The following is a 17,584-nucleotide window of genomic DNA, read 5'->3' as shown; positions in this document are numbered from 1 at the left end:
CAAATTGGTGAGTTCAAAATCAGTGAGAAGCTATATCATTTTTTTTTCAAAAAATGTAGATTCCCCAAGAGGATAAATCATGACAATAATATTTTCTAAATTTTATTTAAAAATATTTTGTTCATTTTGCATACCAGCCACAGATCCCCCTCTCATCCCTCCTCCTGCTCCCCCGACCCCACCTAATCCCCCCACCCACCCCTCATTCCCTCCTCCAAAAGAGTAAGTTCTCCCATGAGGTGACAGCAAATCCTGGTACATTCATTTGAGACAGGACTAAGCCCCTCCCCCATGTCTCAAGGGTGAGGAAGGTGTTCAACCATAGTAATGAGATCCAGAAAGTCAGCTCATGCACTGAGGATATAACCTAATCACACTGCCAGGGGCCCCTCAAATAGACCCAGCTACACAACTGTCTCCTGTATTCAGAGGGTCTAGTCTGGTCCCATGCAGGTTCCACAGCTGTTAATCTAAATTTTGTGAGTTCCTTAACCAAAAAATTGTGTGAGCCAGCAAAATAGCTCAGTGGGAAAAGGGACCTGCTGCCTAGTCCAATAACCTGGGTTTATGTTCTAGGGATCCAAATGGTACAAGAAGAAAACTGACTCTGGAAAATTGTCCTCTCCCTCTCAGGGTCACCCAAAGGCACCTGCTGAGACATCTGTTTTTGCCCAGCTAACAGACTCCAGGGGCCAGGATCTCTCACCAGGGAGGTTACTTTACATCATGGGGTGGTCACACATCAGCATCTCCCTGCTTCCCTGCCTCCTGCCTGGGAATCAGGGAGCATGGCTGCACTCTTGTGTGTGAAACATCCTGTCCTTGGACACGTACAAGAAGAGAACCCCCACTTCTGACATGTGGGTTCTGATTTCCTCCCATCAGAACACATGTCAATTTGTCTGTCTCTGGTCCTGAGAGCCCTACTGTGCTGTTTCCTGTGTCTATGGAATCAATAATAACACTTTTTAATAAATATCTTACTCCCAGCAATCCATCTCAGTGTCTCTCTTGACACTCTATGTGAAACTTCTTAGAGAGTGACATATTGTGTCCATGACAAGGGACAGAGAGAGAGGTAGGGACCATGGTCCACACTCAGAACGCTGGTTCCTCTCCCCTTCTCCCTGGACACTGACATCTCAGCCATAGTCCCAATCCCTCCATGTTCCTCCTCAGGTGACAGACCATGGCTTGATTGGAAACCATGTTGGGCTTCCTTTCCTCACAGGCCCATCTAGTCTAGGATGGTGGCATATGCCTGTAATCCCAGCCATAGACAGGGAGTGAAGGAAGATCATGAATTGGAGGTTCTCATTAGCACCTATTGAGCCTGAGGCCAGCCTGGGCTACATGAGACCTTGTCTTGAAATAAACAGACAACAAGGTGAACAAAAACTCTAAATGGTACAGAGAGGTCAGGGAGACAGGTCATCCATTTGTTCACTTTCAGATGGAGACAGAGAACTTGAAGATGTCACCATTTTTCTATTTGGATTCAGTTGGACTAATTTTGTGACAATAAATAGTTTTTCGGGTTTGTTTTGTTGTTGTTGTATTTTGGTATTTGGGGTTTTTTTATGCAACATATACAATGTTGAAGAAGGAACTGTGTGTTTCTCAGTTTCTGTTACCTCTACTCAATGATTTATAAGTTTCAGTTCCTGGCCTTGTGCATCAGCAGAAGCTGGGAGATTTCATACCAGAGAAGTAGGTGACTGAGATGATCACCCAGCCACATTCACTCGGCCTCTAGAACACAGTAGAGAGTCTCTTCTTGGGGGTTCCCCTGGGCAGGGGTACAGGGAGGTGCCATGTTGATGTTGGATAACACATGAGGGAGATGAAGATGATGATGTCATCCTAGGGGAGAAGGAGAGGTCAGATGGGGACGGGGCAACTGTGCTAATGTAAAGTCTCAGGTGCAGCCTGAGTGTCCTGTATACACCACCAGCTGCCATCCTTCCACCCTCTCTAGCATCTCCTCCACTCTCCTCAGGACACTGTCTGGACATATCACCCTGGGATTCCATCTAGAGTCTGCATGTGTCCCTGGGGAAAGAAATCAAGGAGTGGGAGGGTAGGTGGTATGACAGAAGGGGTTTACAGATGGACAGATTTTCATCAATGAGGTTATCTGCTGGGTCAGAACCCACAGAGCTTGAACTGTGGGTTATTTGAGGGAACTTTCTGGAACTGGATGGTTCAGACAGATATAGGAAGGGTTGAGCCTGTTCTCTGCCACCACTGTCATGGGAAAACACAGCTGGGTATAAAACCAGAGTCTGAATGCTGGGGACATTGTCAGGAACTGGAGTCTGAAGAGTCACATAGCCATGCCTGAGAGGCCATGTTTACTCAGGATGAGGACTGGGTAAAGGTGTGATGGCAGATCAGCTGTGAAAGGTGCCTTGTGTGATTTGTATTGGTCTTTGTGCAAGTAATGTGTGCTCATGTAAGTGGATGCCAGAGGACATCCTCAGGCATTGCTAATCAGGAAACCATCCACCTCTGTTTTTTATTTTTTTTTTGTAGGTTTTTGTTTGTTTGTTTGATTGATTTTGGGGTTTTTTGTTTGTTTTATTTAGTTTTTAGATAAGAGGTCACTACATAGCACTTGCTGGCCTGGAATTGAACATATAAACCAGGATAGCCTCAAACTCACAGAGATCCACTAGCCTCTCCCTCTGCCTCCTAAATGCTAGAATTAAAGACTTGCACCATCATGCCTAGCCTACCTTTGGTTTTAAGAGTTTCAACTACATTTACTTATTTATTCTGTGGGGGCAGGACACACACATGCTACATCCTGAGCAGCAGCCGGTTCTCACACTGATGTCTGACACACCCCTGGTCACTTGTGTGCAGAAGACCCACGTGTGCACACCACAGCCCCAGCTGCTCTTCCACAGAAAGTGCCCCTCCCCTGTGAGAGCATCATGGCTGCAGGGCCCAGTCACTGCTGTTGGGGGAATGGGGTTGGCATTGCAGGAGACTGAATACAGCATCCTGGACAGAAATCATCCCACAGCGGGTCCCCACAGGGATTCAACTGAGGACTTGAAACTAGAACAGCATCCATGACTTGGACTAAGGGTCCAGCAGGTGGCAGCAGTGAGGCTGAGCACAGGGGCCGCTGGGATCTTACAGAACCCACCTGGGCCTGTGGTGTAACAATGCTGGGGTCCAACACCTGACACATGGCAGCCTTGTCAGGTCCAGCCCTTCCTCCAGAGATACAGCAATCCAGTGACCTTTTCACAGACCCCAGACAGTAAGGCAAGGACAAAGGAAGCCTGGAGGTGAGTGGGCAAGACCAGGAGAGCCCCCTGTAAGACCTCCCTGAGGATAAAGACAAGGTTCATCTGGCAGAGTGCTTACCTGCACAGAACCCTGGGCTCTATCTCCAGGAGGAGATAAAGGGGCACAAAGCAACACACATGTCCCTCAGTATATGGGAGGGCAGAGAGGAGGATCTGTAGGAATTCAAGGCTATCTTTGCCTACACAGGAAGTTCAAGGCCCAGCCTGAGATATATGAGACCCTATTCAATAACAGGAGTGTGTGTGGTGGTTTCTGATGGGTACAATAGACCCATTCCCTCTCCTTACTAACCATTTGAAACAAACTCATCCCAAAGATTCTGTGCAACTGTGTCTCCAAGGGCAGGATGGATGGATATAGAAGTGTGTCCATGTACTGCTGGGAGTGAGGTCATGAGTGTTTGTGCCTGGCTCAGGTCAAGGGATCTGAGGACCATGGAAACAGTGGGGACTATGAGGACGGCAGGGACAGCAGATGTGACAGAGGCGGCTGCACAGCCCCCTGCAGGGAAGCATGGAGAAGGCCTTCAGTGCAGGAATCTAAGGAAATGGGAAGTCGCCTCTGCACATGTCACTCAGGGAGAAGGATGCCACTTCCTCTGCTACAAACTTGTCTCCACAGAACTGATGGTACCATGTCTGATGAAGAGGAGGATGACCCTCCTACAGAACCAGCCTTGAGGTCACCACAGCCTCTACCCTACCCCTCACATCTCCACCCCAGTCAGGGGGCAATGTGTCCACTGTCAGAGACATCCCAGGCAACATGTCATGAGTGACACATTGCTGCTCTGAGCCTTCTTTGCCCACTACCATCCAAAGAAGGTTCTAGAACAGCCACAGCTAGATGGAATCACTCAAGTGCTTTATGGGAACCATCTCCTGGGAACCCAGCAGCAGATCCCTGGTCTTTGAGGAAAGTCAGAGGATGCATGGAGCAGGCAGGCTGAAGTCTGTGTGGAGTGGAGGACTACAAGTACTTGATGGGATGAAGTCCAGTCAACCTGCCATGTGGCAGTCATGTGACATGTGTCAGGGCTTCTCTGATCCTTGGCATCCTCTTCTGAGGTGTGTTTAGGTTGGTGGGATGTAGAAAGGCTCCTTCAGAAACTGGAGTAGTTTGGAGTCACTGTCTAGGGGAGGGCGACGACCACCCAGGAAGCCCAGGGTGGTGACAGACTCTGCAGCAGTGAGCTGGCCAGGGCAAGAGTGTCCACTGGGACTTGGTTCTGCCGGGTGCTGTGAAGAGTCCCTGAAGGACAAGAAGAGGACAAAGAGCAGATGGTGGTGGGGACACCAAGCCAGGGCTGGGACTGAATGTGTTTCCTCATCACCTCCATCCTCGCTGTGTCTGAAGTGAGCAGAAACTGACCACTTCTGTGCCTGAGGTTATTAGAGAGACAGACAGACAGACAACAAGCATGGTTGGAGACAAAATGAGAAACAGATGAGGAGTGGAGGAAATCTGTAGTGATTACAGGCCACATGGGAAATGGACAAGACTGGATAAGAAAGGAGAGTTGGCATGGTGAGGTCAATTCCATATCCTCCAGTCAAAAATGGAAAAGGGCTCAGTGACCACAGGGCGGATCTTCTGCAGCGTGGGAAAGAAGAAGCCAGAATCAAGAAGGAAGTTGCTGGTCACAAGGAAGTGGAGATGGAGAGGTATTGCCCAATTCTGTCCTCCACATGAGAAGCCTCGGTGGATGACGGTCATTTTAACCCAGTTCTCTCCTGACTCCTGAGCACCCCAGTGTCCCTTACAGGTCCTCTCCTGCCTGATGACTCTGCTGGTCTCACTTCCTGGAGGGAATCAGGCCATGACTTGGATCCTGCTTCTGCTGCTGTCAGCTGCATGTCTGCAAGCTGGTGAGTTTGGGGACCTTGTTAGCAGGGACTCTGTCCTAACCACAGGAGGGGCCAGTGGGGCTGGGAAGAGCAGGCTGTCATGTGGACAGGTGTCTGCTAGAGGATCCAGTCAGTGCTCCTTGCCCCAAGAGAGAGCTCATCCTTAGAGTTGGTTCAGCCCAACCCGTCCTCATCTGCTCTGTACTGTATGGGACAGTGGGACACAGGGCAGGACTGTCCTATGGATATGGCTCAGGAAGCTCTCGGTTGTCCTTTCCGTCCCCTGCAGAGACATCAGATTCTCCCCATCCTTCCCAGGTGACTCAGCAGAATCCGACAGAAAAGGACCCTATGGGGTCAACCAACCAGCACACATCTCTGGTGTCCAGGGCAGCTCCATCGAGATCTCCTTCTCCTTCTACTTCCCCTGGGAGTTGGCAGAGGATCCACAGATGAAGATTCTCTGGAAATGGAAGAACTCCATGGTGAATATATCTACAACTCCACCCCACGTTTCATACATGAACATTTCAAGAACCAGCTCATCTTGAACTGGACACAGCCTCAGACATCTGGAGTCCTCAGAATCCTCAACTTGACAGAGAAGGACCAGAGCAAATACTTCTGCCAAGTTCATATGAACACAAAAGAAGGCATGACAATGTTTCAGTTGATTGGTGGAACCCAACTCAACATCACTCCTGGTGAGCACATCCCAGGTAAGGCTTTGGTTGCCCTGACTTCTTGATACCACAGACGGCATTAGAGATCTTATGTGTCTGTTTCTTCCCTCAGATTCCTCTCGAGTGTTCTGTCCCCTCCCCAGAGCTCTGACAACTCCACCTTTCCTCTTCCCCACAACCACCCACAAGCCTTAGCTGCTCTCTCTGAGCTGCCCCTCATTGCCCTCAGATCCACCCCACCCCCAGCCTCAGCTCTTCCCAGATGGCCCAGTCTCCTGCTCCTTTCTCCAAACTGACTACTGCCCTGCCCACCCCACCCTCGTTGACACAAATCCACGTGGTCCAAATATCTCGTGCCTTCCACAGTAGGTGCCTTCTGGTCCCGGGTACCCCTCCTCCTTTGGGTCCTCCCACTTCACCAGTCTCTAGACACATCCCTCACCTGTCCCTGCCCCAGTTTCTTTTTTCCCCTCCCTCATTTCCCTCTTACCCTCCTTCCTCCCCATCCCCTATCTTTCCCACACAGACCCTCACTTTCGCACCATGATCAGGTTCTCTGGTCACTTCTCCTCCTCCATGGCAGCTGTAACTTTAGCTTCCACACAGAGTGCACAGAGACCCAGCCTAGTCACTGTGTGGACATTACCCCGGCCACCCGTCACCACTGCTGGGCACTCTCGTGGTCATTTTACAGAGAGACACAGAGATCAGCAGAATTCAACCCCTGCCCAAGGTCCTGCTGGTGAGGAACAGGCCTTGAAATGGACCTTTAACTCCAAACATCTGTCAACCAGTAGACACGTGGCCTCTGTGGAGTTCACGCTCTTGCTTGCCTCTCTTCTGTCTTGATTTTGTGGCGTGTGTACGTATGGTGTAAACATGCATGAGTGTGTGGGGGGGGTGGTTCACGTGGTGGGAGGGGTGTTTCATTTTTGTGCTTCAGAAGGCACAGAGATGGATGGTCATTGGGAGTCCTCCACTAATAAGACTCACCTTATTCCCTTGAGGCAGGGTCTCTCACTGAACCTGGAGCTCACTGTTTAGGGCTAGGCTGATGGGCTGTGAAGCCCCATTGATCTTCTTGTCTCCCATGGTGTTGTGATTAAAGGTGCTCACGTGGTCTGTCTTACAAATAAGGTGTATGACATCTGAGGAAAGAACACCCAAGGTTAACCTCTGACACACACACAAGCACACACACACACACACACACACACATATTCATGCACCATTGTGTGTGAAATATTTGATTAAAAATACATTTTTAGAAAATAAAATATAAAATTAATAGTCAAATAATAATCATCATTAATTTCATTGCCAATTCTCCGCAGTGCCAGTGATAAGTGGGTTTGTCCCTTCCAAGTTAGACCCACCCGCATCCCCCTGGCAAACCACTCCTCATCTTAACCCTGTGCTGGTTCAGGATAAACTCCACAGCCAGAACCCACCAGGCACCTTACACCTGCATTTCCTGTGTCTCCTACATGTTTCCCTAAATGGTTTCTGTTCTTCCAGCCTCCTCCCTCTTCCTCCTTTACCAATGTCTCCAGCCTTGGCGGTAATCTGTTAGGTGCTTGTAGAACAATCAATCTAAGGCAGCCATGCCTTTGTCTGCTTCAGGCAGACACACCATGTTTTATTCTCTTGTCCCAAGAGCCACATGCACACTAGACAAGGGCTCTGTCACCTCCACTATGAGTTTCTCCATCAGAATTTTTCATCACTAATTTTAAAAATTAATTCATTAACTGAATATTCCTGCCCATTGTTTTTAAAATATTAAAATTAACAATAAAAAGACATTTTTCTTTTTTTCCATTTCTTTAAGACAGAGTCTCATGTGTCCATGCAGGTCTCAAATTGCTATATAACTAAAGATGGCCTTGAACTCTTTCCCAAGTGCTGGGACCAAAAGTTTTTTCACCATCCTGTGTCCCCTGCTTGAGATGGACTCAGGGCCTCGTGCACCCTAGGCAAGCACTCCACCACTGAGCTGCATCCACAGACCCCAAAAGAAACGTTTCATCCGAGCAAAATACCCTCATTTGGGCAGAGATATCACACCCGGAGAAATATGTGCAACAAGTACTGAAAAGAACCCTGTGGTTGGCTTATTAATTCTCTTTCCATAATTTAATTTTTGTAGCCAAATTCAATAGTACTCTCCTTTGCACGCTTTCTTTTTTATGTCTAAGCAAAGACACCCCTAGTGATAGATCTCTCTGTCTCTCTCTCTCTGTCTCTCTCTCTCTCTCTCTCTCTCTCTCTTCCTATGTTTCCTTTGATGAGTCTTTCTCTGGGCTGAACTCACAAAGTGGGCTAGGACAATTGGCAGTGAGCCACAGGGATCTGCCTATTTTCCCCTTGAAGTGCTGGGATTACAAGTGCATGGCAACACACAGGTCCCTGGGGATGCTGGGAAGAGGAAAGGCTGAGTCAGGAGTCCTCAGGCAGATGCAGAGGACACAAGATGAGACTGCCCTACTGAGAAAAGGTACCAAATTAAACATGGATAAGAATTATGGGTTAATTTAAGTATAAGAGCCAGTTAGTAATAAGCCTGAGCTATCAGCAGAGCATTTATATATAATTATATTAATATATATGTGGGGCATTTACCCACCAACCAGGTCCATTTCCATCTCTTCCCGACTTCATGTCTTTTTTTTTGTTTGGTTTGGTTTGTTTGTTTTTTCAAGACAGGGTTTCTCTGTATAACAGTCCTGGCTGTCCTGGAACTCACTTTGCAGACCAGGCTGGCCTCGAACTCAGAGATCTGTCTGCCTCTGCCTCCTGAGTGCTAGGATTAAAGATGTGTGCTCTTCTTTGATATTTAACATGTTCTGTTCAGGGGCAACCATAATTTTATGGTTGGGGTCACCACAACGTGAAGAACTATAGTAAAAGGTCACAGCATTAAGAAGGTTGAGAACTACTGAATTAGAACAATTAGGAAGTGTGGTCTTGTTGGAAGAAATGTGTCACAGGGGTGGGCTTTGAGGTTTCAAAAGACCATGCCATGCCCAGTCTCTCTCTTTCTCTCTCTCTCTCTGTCTCTCTCTCAAGTGTAGAAGCAAAAAGTCTAGCGTTCTGGGTGTTCTACCTTAGCAAAAATCCTAATTGGGATTTTAAAAATTTATTTATTATTTTAGAATTTTGTGAAAGTAACTGTTAGATTAAACCACACTTTGACCCCCGACCCTCAAAAAAAAGAGTAGCTCTGCTGTAGTAGAGGACCCATGTCAGAGGACTCCCATCTGCCTGTTACTCAGCCCCAGGAGACCTGACGCCCTCTTCTGGCCTCCGCAGGCACCTTCACGCATGTGGCATACAGTTACACAGAGACGTTCATGCACACAAACAAACAAACACAGGAAACCTGTAAGAGGATGCCTGCTTTTCCAATACCTCCTCATCCTATTATCTGGACACATACAGATAATTTCCTGTTCTTTCAAAATGCATCAACCCTAATCCAAATGTGACACTCTAAGCCCTAACTAACCACAGCAGCTTTGGCTGGCTCTCTCTCTCTCTCTCTCTCTCTCTCTCTCTCTCTCTCTCTCTCTCTCTCTCTCTCTCTCCTTTCCCCCCTCTTTCTCTGCTGTCTTTCTGGGAGCTCCACTCTGACAGGGTTTCCCCACCCCCACCGCCTTTTCTCCCTCCACCTCGTCACCTGTTTGTTCGAGTAGAATGTCTTCTGGGTCTGTGGCTCCCCAGCCTACCTTGCCTCCCCACTAATTGCTCGATTCGCATGCCAGTATAATCAACTCCAAATATGGGTGCTGCTCCTAACAACTAGACCTTTCCTAGCCTAATGACTGGGTATGCACATGGAAACAGACTCCCCATCCCTTCCCCACTTCTTATGGCTAAACCAGATATTATACCAGAACTGCCCCCCCCCCCCCCCGTTTTGGGTAACTGTTGCCTTACTTCCTGACCTTGACCTTGATATCCTCCCTGTGCTAATTCCCTGCAGGGTTCCACCCTCCCGAATGCTTAAGGAAAACTCCTTGTCTGTGTATCCTGCATAATGGGCATTAACAGCTTAGAAGCAAGATTGTAAAACATTGGTAGCAAATTTCTGCCCACTGGGCTTCTCCCATTGTGCTGTAAGCCTGTATTTAAGACCTCCTCCTTCCTTCAATAAACGGCATTCGGCATTAAAAAAAAAAAATCCAAGTTACAACGCAGTAACCAGACTTCATGGTAGAATCCATGACAGCCACCTAGACCTCCTCCAAGAATATAAAAAGCATTCAACATTATGTAAAACCCTGTAACAATGCAGGATTTTTTTCTTTTTCTTTTGTTCTTTCTCTGTTGTAGAATATTATTTTAAGGTGTGTTACTTTTGTTTATATTGCATTTGTTTAACTCTGTGAAGCTGTGTTACTGTGTCTGTCTAAAACACCTGATGGTCTAATAAAGAACTGAATGGCCAAAAAAACCACCACTTTTTATAAAAAGAGACTATCTATAAACTCAAAAACTGAAATATAAATTATATTCACAAAGATAAAAGAAAATTAGATCTTCCCTTTGCTCCCTGAGGGTGTCTGGGGGTGGGGGTGGGGACACTATTGGGCGCACCTTCCTGCTGGCTCACTGTGTGCCTGGAGCCTTCCCACACAGAAGCACATATGTGAATAACGCTCCTGTCTTTCCACCTGAATTCTGCCTCAGCACCTATGTCATCCAGCCAGCTCGACCTCCACCTTCCGCAGATGCTGCTGCTACTGTCTCATTCCTCTATTTGCCAGCACGTACATATGTCAAGTGACAGTTTTCCAGGAAATTGGAAGTTGACACAGTGAATCAGCTCCTTTATGGTGGTAGGACCCATTAAACTTCTGATACTGTGTGAGAGACCTGTATTTGTATTTATAGCGTGACCGGAGTCAGGGCTGCATGGATCCGCTCGCGGGGCAACTGAAGGGCTACAAGATTCTGACTGCGGGGTTAGTCTTTCTGGTTTTGGTAAGTACTTTTCTTGCCTCCTGTTGGCTTCATTACTGCTTCTCCCTATGTTTGGATTGGTTAAATGCCTTAATATTGGAGAGTGGACTGAGGGAAGCTCTCATGCTCCCTCTTTCCATCCCTGAGGGGTATATGTGAGCAGGTTGCATGTTGGAGTCCGTCAGGAAATCTAAATAAGCAAGTGTGTGGACTTCTGCTGGGAAGAAATGAGCAAATGTTTGCTTGCCCTACGTAAGGCACCACCAGCAGACAAAAGAACAATTCTACCAAGTCTCACCTGCTGAGTAAGTGGGTTTATTGGGCTTACTCAAGGAACCCAAGTAAGAGGTTACCCCCAAACAACCACATCAACAAATGGGCTCGCCAGACAACTTCCCTACAGCTGCGTAATGGACTTCTCCCTGCTGCTAGCTTTCACCTTCCCTGTGCTCCAGCACCTCCAGACGGAGAGATCAGCCCCCAATCTGCTCCAGGGTAGCAAAAAGAAGACCTCAGAGTAGTGAGGATTTAGGAAATTCTTAATATGAGGACCAGACCTTTTCTATCTGAGGGGAAAATAAACACAGATGCTTTCTGGTGGTAACTTTCTCTTTACTTCATCTTGAAAGCTCTCTCTGAAAAATTCTCTTTCAGCTTCCTAATTAGCTCCTCATCCCCTCTCCTTCTCTTCTCAGCAGCTTCTCTAACCCACTTTCACTGCCTCCACAGCGCTCTCTCTCTCCACCTTTCCTCCTCCTCCTCCTCCTCTTTCTTCTCTGTCTCTCTCTCTCTCTCTCTCTCTCTCTCTCTCTCTCTCTCTCTCTCTCTCTCTCTCTCTCACCTTTGCTTCCCTTTGCTGTTCCTCCTTAGGCCCTCTGTCTACATTTGTCCTGCTCTGTGCCCGAGCCAAAATCTGGACAATTGTAAGTTGCATTTTGAGGGCCCTACCCATTGTCAAAACACAGGATAAGTCATGCAGTTTCTCTTAGGCTAGTAATGTCACATTGACCCATGCATGTAGCTCTAAGTTGGTGAGGGGTCCCAGACAGTGAACAATTGGCTGAACCTTGAGCAGTCAGGGTATGTGCAGAAAGGGAACTACTTCAAGGACTGTGTTTTGATGTAAACAGCCTGGCCTTGATTTAGCAATAGACAATATCTGGGAATAAGTCTGTGTGTCTATTCTGTAGGGGCAGCTAGTCTGTATTAGACTTGTTCTAAGGTCTTTGCAAAATGTGTAAAAAGCTGTCTTTGAGACTGAGAATCCTATGTCAGTCTGAGTAATGTAAAATGTTCCAGTATTATTTCTATACATCAAAATTATATAGCTTAAACAGAAATCATCTTCCTGAACATCCACAGCTATATATGTGCCCAAAGATGTAAAAATACACTACCAAAGGGCTATGGAAAGCACCCCACAGCTGTTCTTATTAGGGAGGCATGGCAGTGGCACCTCAGAAAGTTACAGGCAGAAAACAACCGGTTTCCACAGCCAGTGACCTCACAGCTTGGCCAGCTGGGGCTCCCCATCAGGGAGTTATACATCTAGTGGGTCGACTTGTCAAACACTAGTTGTCACCTGCTGTATACTCCCACGGCCCTCGGCAAGACACCACAAGAAGCTGGAGCAGAATTGCAGATAACTGGAAAAGGTTCAGGGTGGGGGCAGCTGAATCCCAGGTGAGGGTCTAATACTCTCCCAAACCCTCCTTCCACAAGCAAAAGTCTACAGACTAGGACTTGTTGAGGCGTTCTTGCCTGTCCTCACAGCTGCTCTAATGAAGACAGTGATGGCTGTGTTCCACATCAGAAATTCAAGTTCTCGGTTCTCTCAACTATAGAAGATGGTGTTCTCTCTGTCCCAGTTTAAGAGAAAGAAGTCTTTTGGTGTCTGGTTCTGCTTTTAGCCTCAAGGGAAATAAAAAAAGTCAGGGAATAGAAAACTCTTGTATACACATGATCTCTCTCTCTCTCTCTCTCTCTCTCTCTCTCTCTCACACACACACACACACACACACACACACACTCACATTCTCACACACATCCTCAGATACACACACTCAAGTCACTCACACTTTCACACACTCACACACACTCACACACACACACTCACACACACACTGTCACTCTGTCTCTCACACACACTCACCATACATTCTGTGTCCTCTCTCACACACACACTCACATACACTCACAAAACTCTCTCTGTGTCTCTCTCACACACACTCACCACAAACACCATACATTTTGTCTCCTCTCTCTCTCTCTCTCTCTCTCTCTCTCTCTCTCTCTCTCTCTCTCTCTCTCTCTCTCACACACACACACACACACACACACACACACACACACACACACACACACACAAAGCACTGGGGTGGGTAAAGGGGTCAGTGAGAGTGGGGGAGTGATAGATGATAATGGGGGTGAATATGATCAATATGCATTGTTTACGTGTATGAAATTGACAGAGTAAATAAATAAATTTAATCCCTTCTTGGAGCAAAATGGGGAAAGAAGAGTTTAGGATGAGTCTGTTTCTTCTTTGAAGTTGTGTACTAGAAAAAGCCAAGATTGTTCAGGAGCAAGCTTTTCCCGTTTGTCCGTTTGTCAAACTGGAATTTTAACTCACAGGGTGTTGTTGATATTTAAGCAGCAAGGCTTTTTTTTGCCTGGAAATATAGATTTCCTTATGAATTCCTTCACTCCAAAGAAGATGTCAATTTCATCTCCATAGCCACTTTGTGTTGTGTGAAAGAGAAGACTTCTGTGCCTTCCCTTCAACCTTTTCACATACAGAAAGGAGTTAAGCTGTCACATACATCAGATGCCCAAGGAGACCAAAGACTTATAGGGACATGACTATAACCCACCACATGGAGTCCCAGCATCTGTGAGGCAGAGAAAGGAGGATTATAAATTGGAGGCTGACCTATGGAACGAACTCCAGGCCAGTTCCTAAGATCTGTCTCAAAAGCGCCCAAACGGGGAAGAAAAGCAAACATGAATGTAATTACTAGAGAGCAGCTCAAAAGGACTTTCTTCTCCCTAAGTCTACAAGCTGTTAATGAATGCTGTGGGGAGAGGAAAAGATATCCTTCAGTGGAGTAGCCACTGGGAAGTTGCCTATACACTTGTAAGTCACCTTAACTCAACTAATTAGGACACACACAGGCACACACACACTCACACACACTCACACACACTCACACACATTCACACACATTCACCCACAGGAAGGTAGGAGGATTATTTGAGATGACACAGGGGATCAACTGGAAGTGGGGGGGATACAAAAGAGGGCAATGGGGGGCTAGAGAGAGCTCAGTAGTTAAAAATGCTTGCTGCTCTTCCAGAGGACCTGAGTTCAGTTACCAGCAGTCATGTCTACTGGCTCACAATGCCTGTAACTCCAGTTCCAAGAGATCTGACACCCAATTCTGATCTCCATGGATATCTTCACACATGTGGCGTACACACACATACACATAAATAAAAATAAATCTTAACAAAAAAAATTAGAGGGTTGGGTGTAGTGACGTATGTCTTTAATCCCAGCACTTGGGAGACAGGGTCAGGTGAATCTCTGTGAGTTTGAGACCAGCCTGGTTAGAAAAATGAGTTCTGTGCAAGGCAATGCTACACTTTTCTCAGAAAGATAAAATAAAAAAACAGAAATCTTGGGGCTGGTGAGGCTCATGGGTAAAGGTGTTTACTGCCCAACTTGACAACCTGAGTTCAGTCTCTTGAGACCCACAGGGTGAAAGGAAGAAAATGACTCTCCAAAGTTGTCCTCAGAGTGCACATCTATGCCATGAAATGTGTGCCACCACATACATGCACACAAATTAACACATGTCATAACTTTTAATTAAAAAAAGAGAGCGGGGTAGGAGATGAAAACAATTTAAAAACTTTACTGCCATCATAAGATCTGTATTTGTCCAAGGTAGCCAGCTTGTCGGGTTATGACAGTATAGTTGATTTTGAACTACATAGAAGATCCCTCGGAAACCATGTTTTTATGTGCATCATGTTTTATGAGGTTCGTACATTTTACATCCATGTTACTATATGAAGCTGTCATTTGTTAATGCAGTCTCATTACATCATTTCAATTTATGAGTATACATGATTTATTTAACCACTGTATTGTCAATAGAAATCTGATATGGAGGAACATTTAATCCTAGCATTCAGGAGGCAGAGGCAGGTGGACCTCTGTGAATTTTTGTGGCCAGCTTGAACAACATAGTGAGTTCCAGGACAGCTAGGGCTATGTAGAGAGACTCTCACAAGACAAAGGGGGGAAAACACAAGAAAAATAGAAAAAAAAGGAACGAACAAAAATGGTAAGACAACTAAAAAAGGAAAGAGAAAATTAAAAGAAAGAAATTTATGTTGCTTTCAGTTTGGGGATTAATTTTTTCTTTTTTGAGAAAAGAGCCTTGTGGTTCCCAGGCTTGTCTCAAACTTGTTATATAGCAGAGGATGGCCTTGAACAACTTCCTCCTCCTTATCAACCTTTTGGCAACATTAAGGATGGAGTCCAGGGCCTCACACATCCTAGGCAAGAGCTCTACCTCTGAACTACACAGTCACAGACCTGACCTCGAACTTCTGATCCTTCTGAGTCCACTTCCCTAGTGATGTGATTACAGGCAGGGACCATCACACCTGCTCCCGAAGTACAGGAACTAGAACTCAGGATTTCATGCATGTTAAATAATCACTCTATTAACTGAGATACAGTCTCAGTTGGGGGGGGGGGGCGTTTAAGTGCTGTTAGTGTGAAATAACTTTCTTCCTTTCTGCCTTTCTTTTATCTTTCTTCTTCTTCCTTTTTTTTTCTAGACAGGGTTTCTCTGTGTATCCCTGGCTGTCCTAGAACTCACTCTGTAAACCAGGCTGCCCTTGAACTCACAGAGATCCTCCTGCCTCTGCCTCCCGAGTGCTGGGATTAAAGGCTTTGCACCACCTCAGCTAACTATAGAAAACTTGTTTCAAAATAAATAAATAAATAAATAGATAGATAGATAGATAGATAATAAAATTACTGTTAAAATATCCTCTGTGTAGCTAGAGTTTACCTGCCTGGCCCAGTCAGGACAAATCTCTCTCACCTGCCAGTCCCATGGCCACTCAGACCCAACCAAGTAAACACACAGAGACTAATATTGCTTACAAACTGTATGGCCGTGGCAGGTTTCTTGCTATCTAATTCTTCTATCTTAAATTAACCCATGTCTATTAGTCTATATTGCCACATGGCTTGTGGCCTTCTGATACCTTACATCTCACTTGTCATGGTGGTGGCTGGCAGCATCTCCCTGACTCAGCCTTCCACTTCCCAGCATTCTCTTCTCTGCTTGTCCCGCCTATACTTCCTGCCTGGCTACTGGCCAATCAGTGTTTTATTTATTAACCAATCAGAGCAACACATTTGACATACAGAACATCTGACAGCACTTCTGCCATTTTCAAGATTTATTTTGTTTGTTTGTTTATTATATGCACCACACAAGTGCCTGTGCTAGTGGCAGTCAGAAGAGGGCATCAGTTCCCCTGGAAATGGAGTTAAAGGCAGTTGTGAGCCACCTAATGTGGGTGTTGGAAACTGGACATTGGTCATTAGCAAGGGTATTAATATGTTTTCTGCCCCCCAATAATGGGTTTCTCCACCAACACAGTCAGCCAGATCAAGCCAAATTGAAAAAGTATAACACCAGGTTTATTTGAGCAAAGCAACTTTTATTTGCCATGGTTTTGTGTATGTAATTGGGATAGTGTACAATTGTATAGTATGGTGTGTGTGTGTGTGTGTGTGTGTGTGTGTGTGTGTGTGTGTGTGTGTGTGATGGAACTCAGAGCATCAGGTTTACACAGCAGGCACTTGGACCCTCTGAGCCACCTTGCTGGCCCTATTTTATAGTTTTTGTTTTTGTTTGTGACAGAGTCTCCAGTCAACCTAGGCTCTTCATATCTGTGAGTGGCCTCAGCAACTGACCTATCTGGGTGGGGAGAGGGATGAATAAAAAGATAAACACACGGACACACAGGAAATCTGGGATCTAGTGGATTGGGCTCTCTGGTGGAGAAATCACAGCACCCAGAGAGCTCACCAAACTTTTTCTATACAGTCAAATACAGAGGTGGGGTTGTTGCACACAGCTGAACAAGGAGGTAGGTTTATTGTAGACAGCTCAACAAGGAAGTCTTGATAGGAGCTGTCTCTGTAAGGGAGCAGTCTTCAGATAGTAAACATCTTAGGGGAGGAAGCTAAGATGGACACACACTATCAACATTTACACTCAGACCAGGAGGAAAGGTTTTGCCATTTCTCTGAGCCTAGCATGGGGAAGGCTTTACCAATTTCCCATGGGTCTGAGACATTGGGAATGTGTCTTGACATGACTGTGCCCATGTCAACAGCACACATCCACTCAAGACACACATTCACTCAGGCCTTCCTCCACTCCTCCACAAAGGCAGAGGAGAGACAACCAGTCAATCATGGTATGCTCTTGAAAATCAAATTTTCACCTGGTCAACCTCTCTCAAAGTTCACACTCAGTGTTTCTTCAGGAATGTGACTGACCAGCCACTCCCTTCAGGCATATCTCCAATCCTGGTGACACCAGCAGCCACTGGGAACATGAGGAATGTGGGTGAGTGAAGCTGTAATATAAAGGTGGTGGGAGGGATGGTCATCAGCTGAGATGGATTGGAGGCTTTTTGATTTGGGGTGTGTGTGTGTGTGTGTGT

Source organism: Peromyscus californicus, unplaced genomic scaffold (assembly GCF_007827085.1).
Source record: "Peromyscus californicus insignis strain IS unplaced genomic scaffold, ASM782708v3 Scaffold_2__1_contigs__length_46816999, whole genome shotgun sequence".
NCBI classification, from domain to species: domain Eukaryota; kingdom Metazoa; phylum Chordata; class Mammalia; order Rodentia; family Cricetidae; genus Peromyscus; species Peromyscus californicus.
This window is presented reverse-complemented; position numbering follows the sequence as displayed.